Source organism: Pseudophryne corroboree, chromosome 4 (genome assembly GCF_028390025.1).
Source record: "Pseudophryne corroboree isolate aPseCor3 chromosome 4, aPseCor3.hap2, whole genome shotgun sequence".
Taxonomy (NCBI): domain Eukaryota; kingdom Metazoa; phylum Chordata; class Amphibia; order Anura; family Myobatrachidae; genus Pseudophryne; species Pseudophryne corroboree.
In genome coordinates, this window is record NC_086447.1 from 523,053,558 (window position 1) to 523,069,525 (window position 15,968).

The window sequence follows — 15,968 nt, forward strand, 5'->3', positions numbered from 1 at the left end:
GCAGCCCTGAACTCTGTATTCAGTGCTTTGAGACCAGAGCGACTAGAAGTTTTGCAGCAATCCCTAAAGCAACTGCAAAACCTTCTGACTAAAATCTTGCTCATTTTGCCAGAAGTCGTTGAGAGTACATCTATCTCTAAAGAGACTCTTGTTCACAGTATGGTGACAAGAGAATCCTCTGGTTTAATTGAAGAGAAAAGGTTTAAAAGTTTTCTGCGGCCCAGGCTCTCAGAAGAGGAGCGTCTGCGTCGCAGAAACTTAAACTTATGCCTATATTGTGGGGGTTTAGGCCATTATCTACAGACCTGTGAGTTGCGCAAGCCAAAGTGTGGTAACGAGTCTTGCCCTCTGGCCAAGTTGAGTCATGATACAAGACCTACTCCTGTCTCTACTGTGGCAGAGGTACTTGTCACACAACCCACACAAAAAAGCTCTCTGTCCTATAATTGGGGTCCTTGGGCAAGGGAGCCCCATTATAGATTCAGGAATCAAAAGAGAATGTTTCTCTCCTCTCTAGGGGTTCCTGTGGAAGCGGAGTTGCAAGTCCCTGGAGTGGTGCCTGATGCCCAGGTTCCTGGAGTGGTGCCCGATGCCCAGGGTCCTGGAGCGGTGCCCGATGCCCAGGGTCCTGGAGCGGTGCCCGATGCCCAGAGTGCTGGAGCGGTACCCGATGCCCAGAGTGCTGGAGCGGTACCCGATGCCCAGAGTGCTGGAGCGGTACCCGATGCCCAGAGTGCTGGAGCGGTACCCGATGCCCAGAGTGCTGGAGCGGTACCCGATGCCCAGAGTGCTGGAGCGGTACCCGATGCCCTAGCTTATAGAGGGACATCAAATATTATTGTTCAGGTGTCCATACCGGAAGGGGTCTCAGAAGCTGTTACCCCAGGTAGGGACTTGAAAAGCGCAACCCTAGAAAGGGTCTCTAAAACCATAGTTCTTGAGGGGAACTCGAGAAGCAAAACTCCAGAAGGGATCTTTGAAGTAATATCCCCAAGTGGGGTCTCGAGAGACGCAGCCCCAAAGAAGGGTCTAGAAGTCGCTTCCCCAGGAAAGAACTTAAGAAGCATAGCATTAGTGGAGGATCTGAACGTTATTGCTTCAGCAAAAGTCCCGGAAGTCATAGTCCCGGGAGAACTTTCGATAATTATTGACTCAGAGAGGGAGGCCGATGGCCCGATCCCAGTCAGGGAGGCCAACGGTCCGGTCCCAGTAAAAGAATCCGAGGTGCTGGCCCCAGCGGGGTTCTCAGAGGCCACTGCCCCAGCGGGGTTCTCGGAGGCCACTGCCCCAGCGGGGTTCTCGGAGGCCACTGCCCCAGCGGGGTTCTCGGAGGCCACTGCCCCAGCGGGGTTCTCGGAGGCCACTGCCCCAGCGGGGTTCTCGGAGGCCACTGCCCGAGCGGGGTTCCCGGAGGCCACTGCCCGAGCGGGGTTCCCGGAGGCCACTGCCCGAGCGGGGTTCCCGGAAGTCAATGCCCCGGGTGGGATTCAGAAAGTCACTGCCCCGGGTGGGATTCAGAAAGTCACTGCCCCAGGTGGGGTTCAGAAAGTCACTGCCCCGGGTGGGGTTCAGAAAGTCACTGCCCCGGGTGGGGTTCAGAAAGTCACTGCCCCGGGTGGGGTTCAGAAAGTCTCAGCCCCGGGTGGGGTTCAGAGAGTCTCAGCCTCGAGTAAGGTCAATAGTGACCAGGTCCTAGCAAAGCACTCCAGTCAGTCAGATGAGAAGGAAACAGATCCTGACTCTGATATCTCAACATCCATAGTCTTTGATGGGGACTTAGCCCAATTTTTGGCACTTTACAAACACTATTACATTATTATGTTGTCTAGACCATTTCTGGGCATCACTTCAGAGAACATTGTGCTTTATCTGATTTATTCTTTTAGAGGAGAGCCTTTTGAGTGGGCGACCAGCCTAATGAAAGCTGAAGATCCCATTCTTCAGGATCCCCCAGCATTCAGTGATGCAATTATTAAAAGATATGGTTCCAAAGAAATTGGTTCAGGTTCCTCTAAGTCACCCGTCTTGTCTGCTGAGAGTCCACCAAATACTGTAAACTCGGCACAAGAGTCCCAGCCCGTTGTTTTGACTGCAGGATGTGCTTTTTTGACTTCTTCTTCTAATAATAGTACTTTACCAGAAAGTTCAGCTCCCAAGGGTAAGAGACCTGTCTCTGATTTGAACGCAGCCTTGCTGGGTGGTACCATCAGTTCAGACAATGTTTGGGGAATTACCTTGGTCAGACCTAAAGAGCTTTGTAAAAAGAAGAAGAAGAAAAAGAAATAATTTTTGACTCTTGCCTTGATAAAAAAAAAAAAAGATTTTTTTTCCCCTTGTCTTGTGTCCAGTGGCCACCATCAAGGGGAGGGCACTGTTACAAGTTGTTGCTACAGCTTGTTTTTTGTTTTCTTGTCTGTTAGACCAGTGTGTCAGGTTTTTTTTTTTTGTATCCCTTGTTCTGGATAGTCTGAATTTTGGGGTCTTTTGACCCCTCCTCAAGGGGGGGGTAATGTTATGAGCCACGGCTGTGGCTCATTCCTGTTTTGCAGTTTTGTTCTGTATTTCATGTTATACTTCTGTTTATGTTCCCCGTGGGTGTCATGGGGTGCTCGGAGCTCACCCTTAAGGAGGGGATACTGTTATGAACCACAGGTAGTGGTTCATTCCTATTTTATGTTTATAAAGTTGTCTTGCATGCCAGGATTTCCTGTTGCTCTGTTTTAGAATACTCTTGTCTGCTGCCGCTGGTGAGTCTGTGTAATTGCAGCTTGTTCCCTTGTGTTCAGCCTCACCTGGCTGCTAATTGCATCTGGTCAGTTTGGAATCATGCAACAAGGCAGCTGCATGGGATTATTTATTAGGCCTCTCTGTTATATGCTGGCTGTTTGCAATTCACAGATGCTGGTGATATTCCTTGGTTTGCAGTCTGCTTGAGTTCTGAGCTTGGTTCCTGCTAGTTCCTGAGCTTCCTGTGTCGATTCCTGTGTCAGTCCCTGTGTCGATTCCTATGTCTGATCCCGTGTCCTGCCGTGAGGCGTTCCTGTCCTGAGGTCCAGTACCGTTGCCTGTGCAAGTTTCTGGCTTCTTGGTGTCCACCGGTCTGTCGTTTGGGATTCTGCCTGTCCTCCAGTTCTGAGAGTCTGTGTCAGCAGCATTGGGAGTTCCTGTCCGTTTGCCAGTATTCGTACCGGTTCCGTGAGTAGCGGCACGGCCGCGTCCGTCGGCCTAGGCCGCTGTATTCCCTTATTATTTCTGTCACTGGTGTTTTGCAGAGGGTTCTGCTTATGCTGTCACCGCCGGTACACAAAAGTATTGTGTCGGCGTGTGGTCAGCATTTCCTTTGTTGTTCTTTTCCTTTGGCGGCAAGCCGCACATACTTTGGTTTTAGGTTTGTTAGTAGCCCCTGGCCTTGTTGTTTAGTCAGAGGGCCCCTTGTTATCACCCTGTCTCGGTTCACTCTTTGTCTCTCATTAAGACCTGAGGGGGCATCGAAGTTGGGCAGACGTAATCCGCCCTTCAAACGCGGCTGCCATGGGCTCAAGCAACCATAGTCTCGCAGGAGTGTACTGACAGCACGGGTGAGACAACGGAGATAGGGCACCAGGGGCTATTCCCTTTCCATTCCTCTTTCCCAGCGTTCCGTCCTGGTGCTCTGGACTCGCTTCATAACATCTCCCTTGTTCTGAGCACCAGGAACCTAACAGCTATCTGCATTATATGGTGTTCATTGATGTTCTCTGTATTATATTGTGGTCAACATAATGCTACAATATCTGCATTATATGGTGGTCATTGATATTCTCTGTATTATATTGGGGTCACCATAATGCTATCTGCATTATATGGTGGTCATTGGTGCTCACTGTATTTTATGGTTGTCACCGTAAGGCTATCTGCATTATATTGCAGTCACTGATGCACTCTCTATACTATGATGGGCTCTCTGATGCGCTGTGGTGGGTTGAATAGTGCAGTACAAGCAATGATACTTACCACTTAAAAGTGAAGACACCCTAGAACCACAAAGTAAATTCAGCAAGCACTGGCACCTTAATGTAATGGTTGTGCCTTGTGGCAACATACTGAAGGTGCCTCTGTCCCAATGCTTCTAAAGACAACTCTCCACAGCAGTTGTTAACGCTATGCCCCATAGTAGTTACTTAGTTCTTTTTATAAACCATAGTAGTGCCCTAGTTCACATTATGTCACATTATAGGCCTGCCAGTGCACATTATGCCACACAGTTCCCCAATTCACATTAGAACATAATCCCCCCACTTCATATTATTGTAACATTACAATGCCCCCTGTTTATATTATGTAACATTGTAAAGCCCTCCAGTTAATTCTATACCACATTACAATGAGCAGGTCCAGGGGCATAATTAAATATATTGTAGGCCCCAAGGTAAATGTTCCCCAATGGGGAAAAATGTACACTGATGCATACCTCCCAACTGTCCCGATTTTCGCGGGACAGTCCCGTTTTTTGGGGACTGTCCCGCTGTCCCACCCGCGGGCCGCAGTGTCCCGCGGTGGGGGGGGGGCAGTTGGGAGGCTCCTGCACGCGCTGCTCTGCTTAGCAGAGCAGCGATGAATAGACGCTGTGCGCATGCGCACAGCGTCTATTCAGTGCAGACAGAGGGAGAGAGGGCATGCCAGCAGCTCACGGAGCGCTGGGCATGCCCCCTCAATGATGAAATCGGGGGCGTGGCTCGCGATCGCGGGTCCTCCGCGAGGCCACGCCCCTTTCCCATAGACCACGCCCCTTTATCGGGAGCGCGCGGCAACGCCGCGCGTGTGTCCCTCTTTGCAAGCGGCTAAAGTTGGGAGGTATGCTGATGCTCTGCAGCCCTTTTTGTTCCCAAACACCTTCTGCCTCACTCTCTGTAGCCCTGCACCCACACAAGTAGAAAGAAAAAGAGTACTGGGAGAGCAAGCCGATATAATTAACTTTGAATGCAATAAATAGCATACAGCATAAAACCACCATATAAGTAAAATAATCTATAATAAAAGAGGAAGGACATAGAAGCATAATTAAATTAAATTAAACATTCAAGCATATATTATAAATCACATAACTATATATCCCTCATGGGGAACACGAGTTTCAAATATCAGTAGGAATGCGGAAATGTGAGAAAGTCAGTAAAGTTGCAGAATGTTATATTGATAGTTTGTAACAAGCCAGCTGCAGTTCTGTTATGCAAGTGAGAGGGTTGACAAACGGAAAGAGCTGTCAAAAGCAGGGAAGGCTGAAGACCCGACTGTGGAAGCAGTGGATGCAGTGACAATCCTGCTGGGACTTAGAGCAACAGCAGCTACACTTCTGAATGTGAGCCTAACGGCCATCACTACGGTCACTGTGGAGGCAGCAATAGGGAACTGCAGCCAACCACAGTGTGGCAAAGTAATTGCAGGTGGATAGGAGATGAATCAGCTGTTTCTGGCTGGCATGTGGTAAGACGGGGCCCTCTTTCACTTTGAGGCAGTACCAATGGGCGCTCAGCGGGTGGGTAGTCAGGGCCCTCCATCTCTTTCAGAGTGTCCAGGCTCAGGACTGCAGTACTGGCAGTCCCCCCCTGATGGCGGCCCTGCATACCATATACATTATGATATTGTTTGATGTTCAATGTAAGGAGCATGCATAGAAATGCTGTACTGTAATGCTTGCCTATAATTAGGGCTAAAAAGGCTGCAAGGAGAAAACTTGGTGACTTTGAAAGAAAAGCATTTAAAGAAAAGCTTCTGTGCTCAAGTCAGATGATCATAGTAATATTTTAGGCAATTTTGCATTTAATTCTCTGGGAGAATCTTGATCAGCAAACATTTGTATTAAATTAATCCAGAGCTGGCTTTTGGGCACGATTCAATTCGATGACAGTTGAATAGCGCTGTGAATTAGCTCCCGGGGCTATTCAACACAGCGCCCTGTGACACCCAACGACAGGATTTCGTCTTGCACAACCCCGCAGGGGTGCAAGCAGAAATCTGACAAAAGTGCCAGCGCAATGCTGGGCAGTTAAGTTGGAGAATGCCAGTTCTCCTGACAATACACCCTGTTTAGTTCGGGAGAACGACCATTCTCTGACTTAGCACTGCGCTGTATTGAATAGTCCCGGAAGCTAATTCCTGGCGCTATTCAACTGTCATCGAATTGAATCATGCCTATTGTTCCTTATTCAGAGTTGGCTGCTGATGCGGACACATTGGAAAACTGTGCAAACGCAGCGGCCAGTCATGCCTGCGTGGTCATTCACATTGCGGGTGCATCCCCAAAAAATGCATCCACAAGATGATTGACAGTGGCAGGTGTTGGGTGGGTAGTGACGCGGCGTTGCAGGGGTGTGGTGGGCTAAAAAGGAGGTGCTCTGAGAAAAAAAATGGTGCCAGACTGCTCTTCACACCGTCAGTAGGGGCTTCGCCCCCTTAACCCTTTTTATTATATGGAGTATTAGGGCCAATCATAATTTAGTGAGTGGTGAAATATTGCACGGACAAAGGGCGTGCGATGGTTAAGGGGCCATAGCCCTTTGTGACGGCGTGAACAGTGTGCATTGAATCACCTAGTAGGTGCTGTGATTGGGGGAGTGGTGGGTGCAGGGCAGACGTGGAGGGGGTCAGGGGTGCCGCGTGTGGGGCGGTTGTGGGTGGGGATGGGACGGGTGCGGGGGTGCCACGGATGGGGGAGAGTGTCCAGAGGTGCTATGGTTGGGGGAGGTGCATTTGGGGGTTCACAGATGAGGCAAGGGGTGGGGAGTTGCTACGTGTGGGATACGGTCGGGGGAGTGGGGGCGGCGAATGGGGGAAGGGGTCGAGAGGGGCTGCAGGTGGGGTTGTGGTGAGTGTGACATGTGTGTGGCAGGGGCAAGTGCGGTGCTGCGACGGATGGGGGAGGGGTTCCAGAGGTGCTGCGAGTGAGGAAGGGGCGGGTGTGCCGCGGGTGGGGTATGGGGTATGGAGGTGCTGCGGGTATAGAAGGGGCAGGTAGGGGATGCCGCTGATGGAGGATGGGGTCCGGAGGTGCTGCAGGTGATGGGGGGCGGGTGTGTGGGTGTCGCAGGTGGGCTAGGGGGCCAGGCAGCGATGCGGGTGGGGGAGGGGAGGGTGCAGGGTTTCTGCGGATGGGGTAGTGGTTCCGGGGGCTCTGCAGGTGGTGGAGGGGTGGGTGCGAGGTTCCTGCGGGTGGTGGAGGGGAAGATGCAGTGGTGCTGCAGGTGGGTGAGGGGCACTGTATATAGAGCCAACCATTCACACATGAGACACTGTCCACATGCCCCATGCACACACTATACCTCAGAGAGCACACACACAATCTCCTGGAGCAGCAGCAGCACTGTAGTGAACTGGATGCGTGCTCCCTCACACTTGCTGCTGGTGCTGCTCCTGTTGTCCAGGTAGCGGCAGCAGGAACTCAGAAACGGGGTCATGGCTAGTCTGCAGCAGCAGCAGGTGATGGGAGGGAGCGCGCTGCTCAGTGACACTGGGTACGCCCCAGGCGGCTGACAGTGAGGCGGGAGAGGGGATTTGGGGAGGCGTGGTGGCCGCAGCAGCAGCAACGGCGGGAGGCAGCCTCATCCGTGGCTGTGCTCAGCCGCCCTCCTAAGCACAGGAGCCGGGAACCGGGAGGAGGAGAACGCGTGCGGCGGGGAAGATGGCGGCGAGGTATTTGTCAGATCTGTGACTCTATGCCTGTGACTCCGCCCAGTGTTAGACTCACAGGCACAGAGTCACAGATCTGGGGTAATATCAGGGGCATAGCCAGTACTTTGTGGGCCCCATAGCAACATTTTGAAGGGGCCCTGTCCCAATGATTCTAGAGAAATTACTCTCTGCAGAAGTTAATTTTATGCCCTATAGCAGGCTTTTTCAACCAGTGTGCCGCGACCAGTTGCAAGGTGTGACGCGGAGCCAGAGCAGCTTCCTGCACCTTCAGAGTGAACTGTTGGCCCGGGCTCTTCTTAGAGGATCAGTCGTGCTCCGACCGTGACCTATGCCTTGAAGAAGCGGCAGTGTGATATCATAGGTCACGGCCGCCGCTTCTCACCACCCAGCCAGCCCACCCACCTGCACACACATCTTCCATTTCCTGCCTGCATACACAGCTTTCCTTGCCCACCCACATCCACACCTGCCCGACCGCCCACTGCTCAGTATTTGCAGCACTCCACTATGAACAACCCCCGCCACTGAGAGACAGGGAGGAGGACAGCTGACCGGTATGGACTAATATTTGTTATATTTTTTCTCCTGTGGGGAACAATAGGATTAATGTGGGGAGAATAAGGATTTATGGATTTATGTGGGGAACAATGTGAATAATTCATGTGCGGAACAGTAGGATTTATGTAGAGAGCAATATGATTTATGTGGGGAGCGAGCAATGTGATGTTTTTTCTGTGTAGGCCAATGTATGTGTTTGTTTTTTTTACTATGAGGGCCAATGTGTGTTTTTGCTTTTTTTCTGTGGGGAACTGATGGTGTGCCTTGGCAATTTTTAATATTGTTCGGTGTGCCGCGAGTAAAAAAGGTTGAAAATCACTGCCCTATAGTAGTGCCCTAGTTCACATTATGTCACATTTTATGGCTGGCAGTACTAATTATACAACACAGTTCTCCCAATTCATATTATGACATACAGTGCCTCCAGTTCTTATTATGCCACATTACAGTGCCTCCAGTTCTTATTATGCCACATTACAGTGCCTCCAGTTCTTATTATGCCACATTACAGTGCCCCTAGTTCATAGTATGCCACATTACAGTGCCCCTACGTCATATTATGTAACAGTATAGTACCCTCATGTTCCTTTTATACCACATTACAATGAGGAGTTCCAGGGGCATAACTAGATATACAGTATTGTAGACCCCAAGGCAAAAGTTTGTATGCATCACCCAATAGTGAAAAATATATATAACACATGTATCTTTGACAAGGAAGATGGGCCCTTCTCAGTTCTGGGCCCCATAGCAGCTGCACTCCCTGCACCTATGGTAGCTAGTAGCTACGCCATTGGGTAATATATAGGATATATATGTATATATATATATAAACAGAACTGGGAAGCGGCACTCAGGACACATACACAGCGACACTATTGTGTAGATCAACGTTTCAAACCTCTAATGGTTTGTCATCAGGATACATAAACATACAGAAACAAGTGACTTACCTATATACCCGCCACCACATGAACAGGAGAGAGCCCGCTCGTCGGCGCCGCATGCAGCTTCCGGAGCTTGGCGCCCGCTGATGACGTCATCACACCGACGTGAGGACGTTACCAAGGTAACTTAAACACCACAGTGACAGAATGTTTCTGTATGTTTATGTATCCTGATGACAAACCATTAAAGGTTTGAAACGTTGATCTACGCAATAGTGTCGCTGTGTATGTGTCCTGAGTGCCGCTTCCCAGTTCTGTTTATATACTGCTGCCATGCAGTGCTGTAGGCACCGGACCAAGTTTTCTCCGTCCATGGGAGTGCCGAGTCTCTTGGTGTATGTATATATATATATATATATATATATACAGATGTAGCCACTCTCATCTTTGCCGTGATACATATGCGATTGCGACTATGCGACTAGTGTGCCTATGTATGGCTGCATGTATGCATCATAGGAAATTAATTGTGCATTCACACACGCGATGTGCCATGCTACGTACAACTGATTGCAGCAATGCATATGCCCATGCATAAGGAACGTGCCATGAGCTAAATTGCTCAGGAGGCACTATCAAGTACCAGAGCCAAATTTACACATACAGGGGGTAATTCCAAGTTGATCGCAGCAGGAAATTTTTTAGCAGTTTGGCAAAACCATGGCCCTCATTCCGAGTTGATCGCTCGTTATTTTTCATTGCATCGCAGTGAAATTTCGCTTAGTGCGCATGCGCAATAGTCGCACTGCGACTGCGCTAAGTAACTTTGCTATGAAGATAGTTTTTTTACTCACGGCTTTTTCTTCGCTCCGGCGATCGTAGTGTGATTGACAGGAAATGGGTGTTACTGGGCGGAAACACGGCGTTTTAGGGGCGTGTGGATGAAAACGCTACCGTTTCCGGAAAAAACGCAGGAGTGGCCGGAGAAACGGGGGAGTGTCTGAGCGAACGCTGGGTGTGTTTCTGACGTCAATCCAGGAACGACAAGCACTGAACTGATCGCACAGGCAGAGTAAGTGTGGAGCTACTCTAAAACTGCTAAGTAGTTTGTGATCGCAATAATGCGAATACATCGGTCGCAATTTTAGGATGCTAAGATACACTCCCAGTAGGCGTAGGCTTAGCGTGTGTAACTCTGCTAAATTCGCCTTGCGACCGATCAACTCGGAATGAGGGCCCATATGCACTGCAGGGGGGGGCAGATATAACATTTGCAGAGAGAGTTAGATTTGGGTGGGTTATTTTGTTTCTGTGCAGGGTAAATACTGGCTGCTTTATTTTTACACTGCAATTTAGATTGCAGATTGAACTCACCACACCCAAATCTAACTCTCTCTGCACATGTTATATCTGCTTCCCCTGCAGTGCACATGGGGGGTAATTCCAAATTGATCGCAGCAGAATTTTTTTTAGCAGTTGGGCAAAACCATGTGCACTGCAGGGGAGGCAGATATAACATGTACAGAGAGAGTTAGATTTGGGTATGGTGTGTTCAATCTGCAAACTAAATTGCAGAGTAAAAATAAAGCAGCCAGTATTTACTCTGCACAGAAACAAAATAACCCACCCAAATCTAACTCTCTCTGCACATGTTATATCTGCCTCCCCTGCAGTGCACATGGTTTTGCCCAACTGCTACAAAAAATTCCTGCTGCGATCAACTTGGAATTACCCCCCTGGTTTTGCCCAACTGCTAAAAAAATTTCCTGCTGCAATCAACTTGGAATTACCCCCCTGGTTTTGCCCAACTGCTAAAAAATTTCCTGCTGCGATCAACTTGGACTTACCCCCAATATATGAGCCCAAGGTTTCATGTGGGCATTATACACAGGTGCAGCAGTATATACTGTACTGCTGGAAATTTGTGGTGAGTTTTGATCACAGATGTGTGGAAAAGATAAGCAGAGGAGGCACTGCCTCCCATGTCAGAGACTTTTTACTCCAGAGTTTTGACTTTAAAAATGTTTGGAATAATACAAAGAAGATATTTACAAGATACTTTTCATATTTTTCACATACTTTATATAGTCAAAACTGTGGCTTATACTAGAGTATGACAGGAAAGGCTCTGCCTCACCTGCATCACCTCACCACACGCCACTGCCGTGCATACGCATTGAACATTTTATATATATATATATATATATATATATATATATATATACTTCCCAACTTGTGAAAATACATTTTTGCCTAGGACAGGTTCAGGAACACTGTCCCTGATTATGTCAGACAGTAGTTAATGAGAGATTCAGTTATGAATATTTCTACTGTGTATATGTTGTGTTAATAATTCAGTTATAAAGACCTGACTTCTACTATTGCAGGTATTGAGCCTGCTTCTGGGGTGGGAGTAAAGCAGAAAGCGCAATTAGCTTTGCACCTTACAAATCCATATTGCTCTGCATCTGGGGAAGTTTTAATGTGAGAAGGGTGTTTGCAAAATGAAATCTAAATTGCTGCTTACAAATAAAGTTGCCCAGCATTTGTGGGCTACATGCAAAAGCAGCCAGTATATATCCTGCATTGAAAGAAAAAGTATTTACACGCCTTGCATTGCAACATGGTCTGTCCATGTACAATTACTTGCACTTTTCTGCTTTACTCCCACCTCATAATGAGGCCCATTATCCATGAACTGTAAGTGAAAGTGAATGTTATAAAAATGTAGGAACAAAAAAACATTAACACTACATGATCTTACCTGTTTAATGAAATCCAAAACCAGTACACATGAGGGTAGTTATACCGAAACCAAACCACATAGATGGTTTTAGAGCAAAGACCAAAACCAAATTCAGATGTCTGTGCACATCTCTTCTACTTAAATACAGTAACAATCTATGGGATGTAGTTATGTGACCGGCAGTCGGGAGACTGCCGGTCACTATACCGACGGCGGAATCCCAAGCAATTAGAAACAGTCAGTCAGCATGCCAACTAAAAGGGACTATTCCCACTTGCTGGTGTCCACAACACCCGTAGAGTGGGAATAGAACCTATGGCGCTGTGAGCCCACAAGGGGCTTCATTGCATTCACCTGCCTGCAGACAATCTAAACCTCGGGATACCACCGTTGTTATGGTGACCCATACCTAACTCCACTCTACACTGTATATGCTAGTATATGGTTTTTGGATTCATTGACATCACATTTTATCATAGATTCTAATATGAAACGTGCTGGATAAGGTCAATGTTACTTGAACCTATATTGTATACAATAATACATATGAAATAGGCAGAAGCCAAAACCCAACTTGATATCCCTTCTCTGGCCGGAGAACACTGAATAATATCCTAAAAAATGTACAATCCCATTAACAGTCATTGTCTGCTTCTAAAGTCCCTCCAGGTCATTGTTTGTCAGTAACCTCAGACGTGTGAGAAACATAGGAACACAGTTAAGACAATAGACACAGCATGTTTCCTGCTTAGTCTCATACTTTAAATGTTGGGAAATGACTAACCAGTAAATGTGCAATTTCCCCTGCTTAGAAATGAGAGTTTCCCATTCATATGCTGCATGGGACAGGAAAAATGTTACTCAACTTTGGAATTGACACAACAATCTAGGACTTCTCACATTTATTTCATTGTATGGTCAATGAAATTGCACTGGAAACAGCAGCAAATCACTTGCGCACGTGCAAGAAAGGAACTTGATAAAAGGGGCGTAGTCTTGCAGGAAAAGACTACTTTACATCAAAGTTATGCTCCTGACATTATATTATGCCCACACAATAATGCCCCTTACAAATTATGCCCCACAACTACATACCTCCCAACTTTGTGGAGGTAGGAATTGGGACTATGGGGCATTGCAGCTGTGCCCGCCTGGGAAAAGGGGGCATGGCCTCAGTAAAGGGGGCATGGCTTCATGGTAATGCCGTGATTGAGCCATACCCCCATTTCACATCACTATGGGGGCATGGCCAGCGCTTTGTGAGCTGCTGGCCATGCCCCCAGTCCTTCTGTCTCCGTGAATAGATGCTGTGCCGTGCCCATAGATGCTGTGCCCGAGTGACAGGAGCCTCCCAACTGCGGACCGCAGGTGGGACAGTCCCAAAAAAATGGGACTGTCCTACTAAAATCTGGACAGTTGGGAGGTATGCAGCTATGCCCCTTCATAATACTAATATGTATGTAAAAAGTATACAGTACATATATGCAAAATAAGGGGGTCACAGGAAGTATTCTTAATGTTATATTTTGGGGAATACGTATCAGCGCTTGGAGAGAGATAAAGTGGAAAGAGATAAAGTACCGACCAATCAGGTCCTCACTGTCATTTTTTAAACACAGCCACAGGTAGGATGAAGAGGGACATATCTGTAGTTGAGAACAGTTTTATTTTTTTATTTTGTCTTTTGACAGTTGAAAATGAAAACTTTATTTACTATATTTCAGTATGTCTACTTACAGCAGCTAAGCTATGTGATAAGTCACTTGTATATTCTAAAGATCAAAAAGAGCCTTTACCCATAGAAAACCATGCATATTAGACAGTCCAGTGTCATAGGGATACAGCTTTTGTTTAAAATATGACTGTTTCCTTTCCAAAGAGGTAATGCTGGCCACACATCAGGACAACCTGCATCCGATGCAAGTTGTATCACGATTTCCCTTCAACCTCCCTGGCAGCTCCCTGGCAGTCCCGGACATATGAGTGACACACAATGTGCTAACAACCCGTCGTTAAACAACTGATTGGGTGCCTCATAAAAAGGAAAATGCCACTCAAAATCGGACAATGCATCATATGTTCATAAAACAAGGTACGTTGTGCATACAGTTACGATGGATTATATTGGCTGCACGTATTATCTGAGGATGTGACATTCGACTCATGGGGATGTGCATTGCATCGTAATCATACCCAAAACATGCATGATGTGCACAAAATGCATCAAATAAGGTGTCAAAATAGTACATTTGTATGCGATATCGGCCTAGTGTATGGCCAGCATTAATCCCAAATTAAAACAAGTTAAAGTACAGAAATGTTATACGACACTTTAGCATGTACGGAGATGAAGTTTCCAGGTTGAAGGCTAAACTACGGTAGATTAAAAATTGATTTATGATACAGTTACAGTCATGAGAAACTGCACAATATAGTGATAAGGTAATACAGTACGTAGGGTTAAGGTTTGCAGAACAGCCCAGCAACAACTACTACAGAAACAGAATTAGGACCAGACAATTATCAGAAAGTTATTTCTGCAGGGAGTCCAAGCTGGTGACAGGTTTTGCAGAATGTGAGTAATGTGGTCTTGCATGGCTTCCTGCATGTGCGCCCATTCAGAGCAATCTAGTGGTTTTAATGGGCAATGGAGCGTCAACAGGGTCCGTGACCTGAGCTATCAGAGACTGTGGGTGATGTTAGAGGTTTTGATTAACTGTGTCACTAAGGATGACTTTCCTGAAAAATGGAGACAAATAGATATTCATCCTTCACCAGGGACCCCACAAGGAGGTGATGGACTTTACAGCAATACACCAAAAGGTTGCAGTCCCTTGGTTGGCCCCACAAAGCAGCAATTAACTCGGGAAGATCAGTGAACAAGCAACACAATACAAAGACAGATAAGTGGTCAGGACAGGTTTAAAAAAATTAGCCAAAGCTTAGACTAATACCCCTTTCACACTGCCAATACCGGATCCCACCCGGGAATAGGAAACGGGTCCTTCCCGGGTGGGATCTGGCATTGGCCGCTGCTGCAGGCTTCCCCGACCCGGCAATATACCGGACGGGTTGCCATAGCAGTGGGGGGCAGGGCCGGCGTTGGGGGCGGAGGTGGAGGCGGCGCTGGGAGATGTGATCATCTCCGCGCCGCCTCTCCCTGCTGTAGTAAACGGTTCCCGGGACGCATCGACCCGGGAGCCCGTTTACGCAGCCACTGACCCGGTATTCAACCTGGGTATAGCACTGCTTTATTCCTGTGTTCAATTGCCGGGTCAGGCGACCTGCGATTTCGGCTATGCCCCTTTCACACAGCAATATGCCGGGTCGATACTGGGTTATTTGTGCGGTGTGAAAGGGGTATTAGTGAATAGGAGTCAGGGCAAATTAGTGACCATGCCTAGCAATGTCAAGCACTGTAGTACTGTATATGTTACCATATGTAATATACATATTAATTCTATTATTTTTATCTAAAGACAACAGCATAACTTCTTGTATGGAAATGATTCACAAAAAGTTTCATAAAATCATAAACAAGTTAAATAACATGAAACACATGCTTAGGGGGTCTATACATTTAGAGTAGGAATTTCCGACAAGTCGGAAAAACGTCTCTACTACAACACTCTCTATTCAATTGCGGGCGTTTCCAACAGATTTTTGGTCCGTTTTCAATAATGTCGATTCTACTTATTTTAAAGTCGAATGGCATTGTCGAAAACGGGCCAAAAAACTGTCAGAAATGGCTGCAAATTCGACAAGAAATGTGGATTCACAGCTAATCCGCCGATCCACGTGTTTTCTGACAAGTCAGAATTTTCAACAAGTTGTCAAAACAGCACTGGAAATGAATAGGTCGAATCCAAATTCGACCTAAAAAAATCGAAAAGTGATGTTTTTCTGACATGTCGGAAATTCCAACACTAATTGAATAGACCCCTTAGTGCTTATGCTTAGTGGTTAAAATGAATGTGAAGTAAAACAATACAATTTTCTATTTGAATCTCATAACCAGATTGATTGTATGATTCTCTGGATTTTGTTAATCTTTAGAATATTTCCATTCTGAAAAAAACACACATAGTGATCCTATTACATTGAAATTT

At 47.1% G+C, this 15,968-nt stretch overlaps 1 protein-coding gene across 9 annotated transcripts in view; it reads left to right on the forward strand.

Annotated features, from left to right (window-relative positions):
• The window catches only part of PKIB (cAMP-dependent protein kinase inhibitor beta), a 279,172-nt gene that overhangs the window by 217,699 nt on the left and 45,505 nt on the right, over nt 1-15,968 (forward strand). Inside the window, exon 1 of one of the 9 annotated variants that reach the window (XM_063917256.1) lies at nt 5,219-5,338. The exons of 6 other annotated variants lie outside the window; for them this stretch is intronic. The gene's annotated coding sequence lies outside the window, so the exon portion shown is untranslated. Of the gene's footprint in view, nt 1-5,218; nt 5,339-5,363; nt 5,464-13,816; nt 13,952-15,968 lie in introns of those variants that run through there. 2 more of the 9 variants (XM_063917251.1, XM_063917255.1) reach the window with 2 other exon arrangements.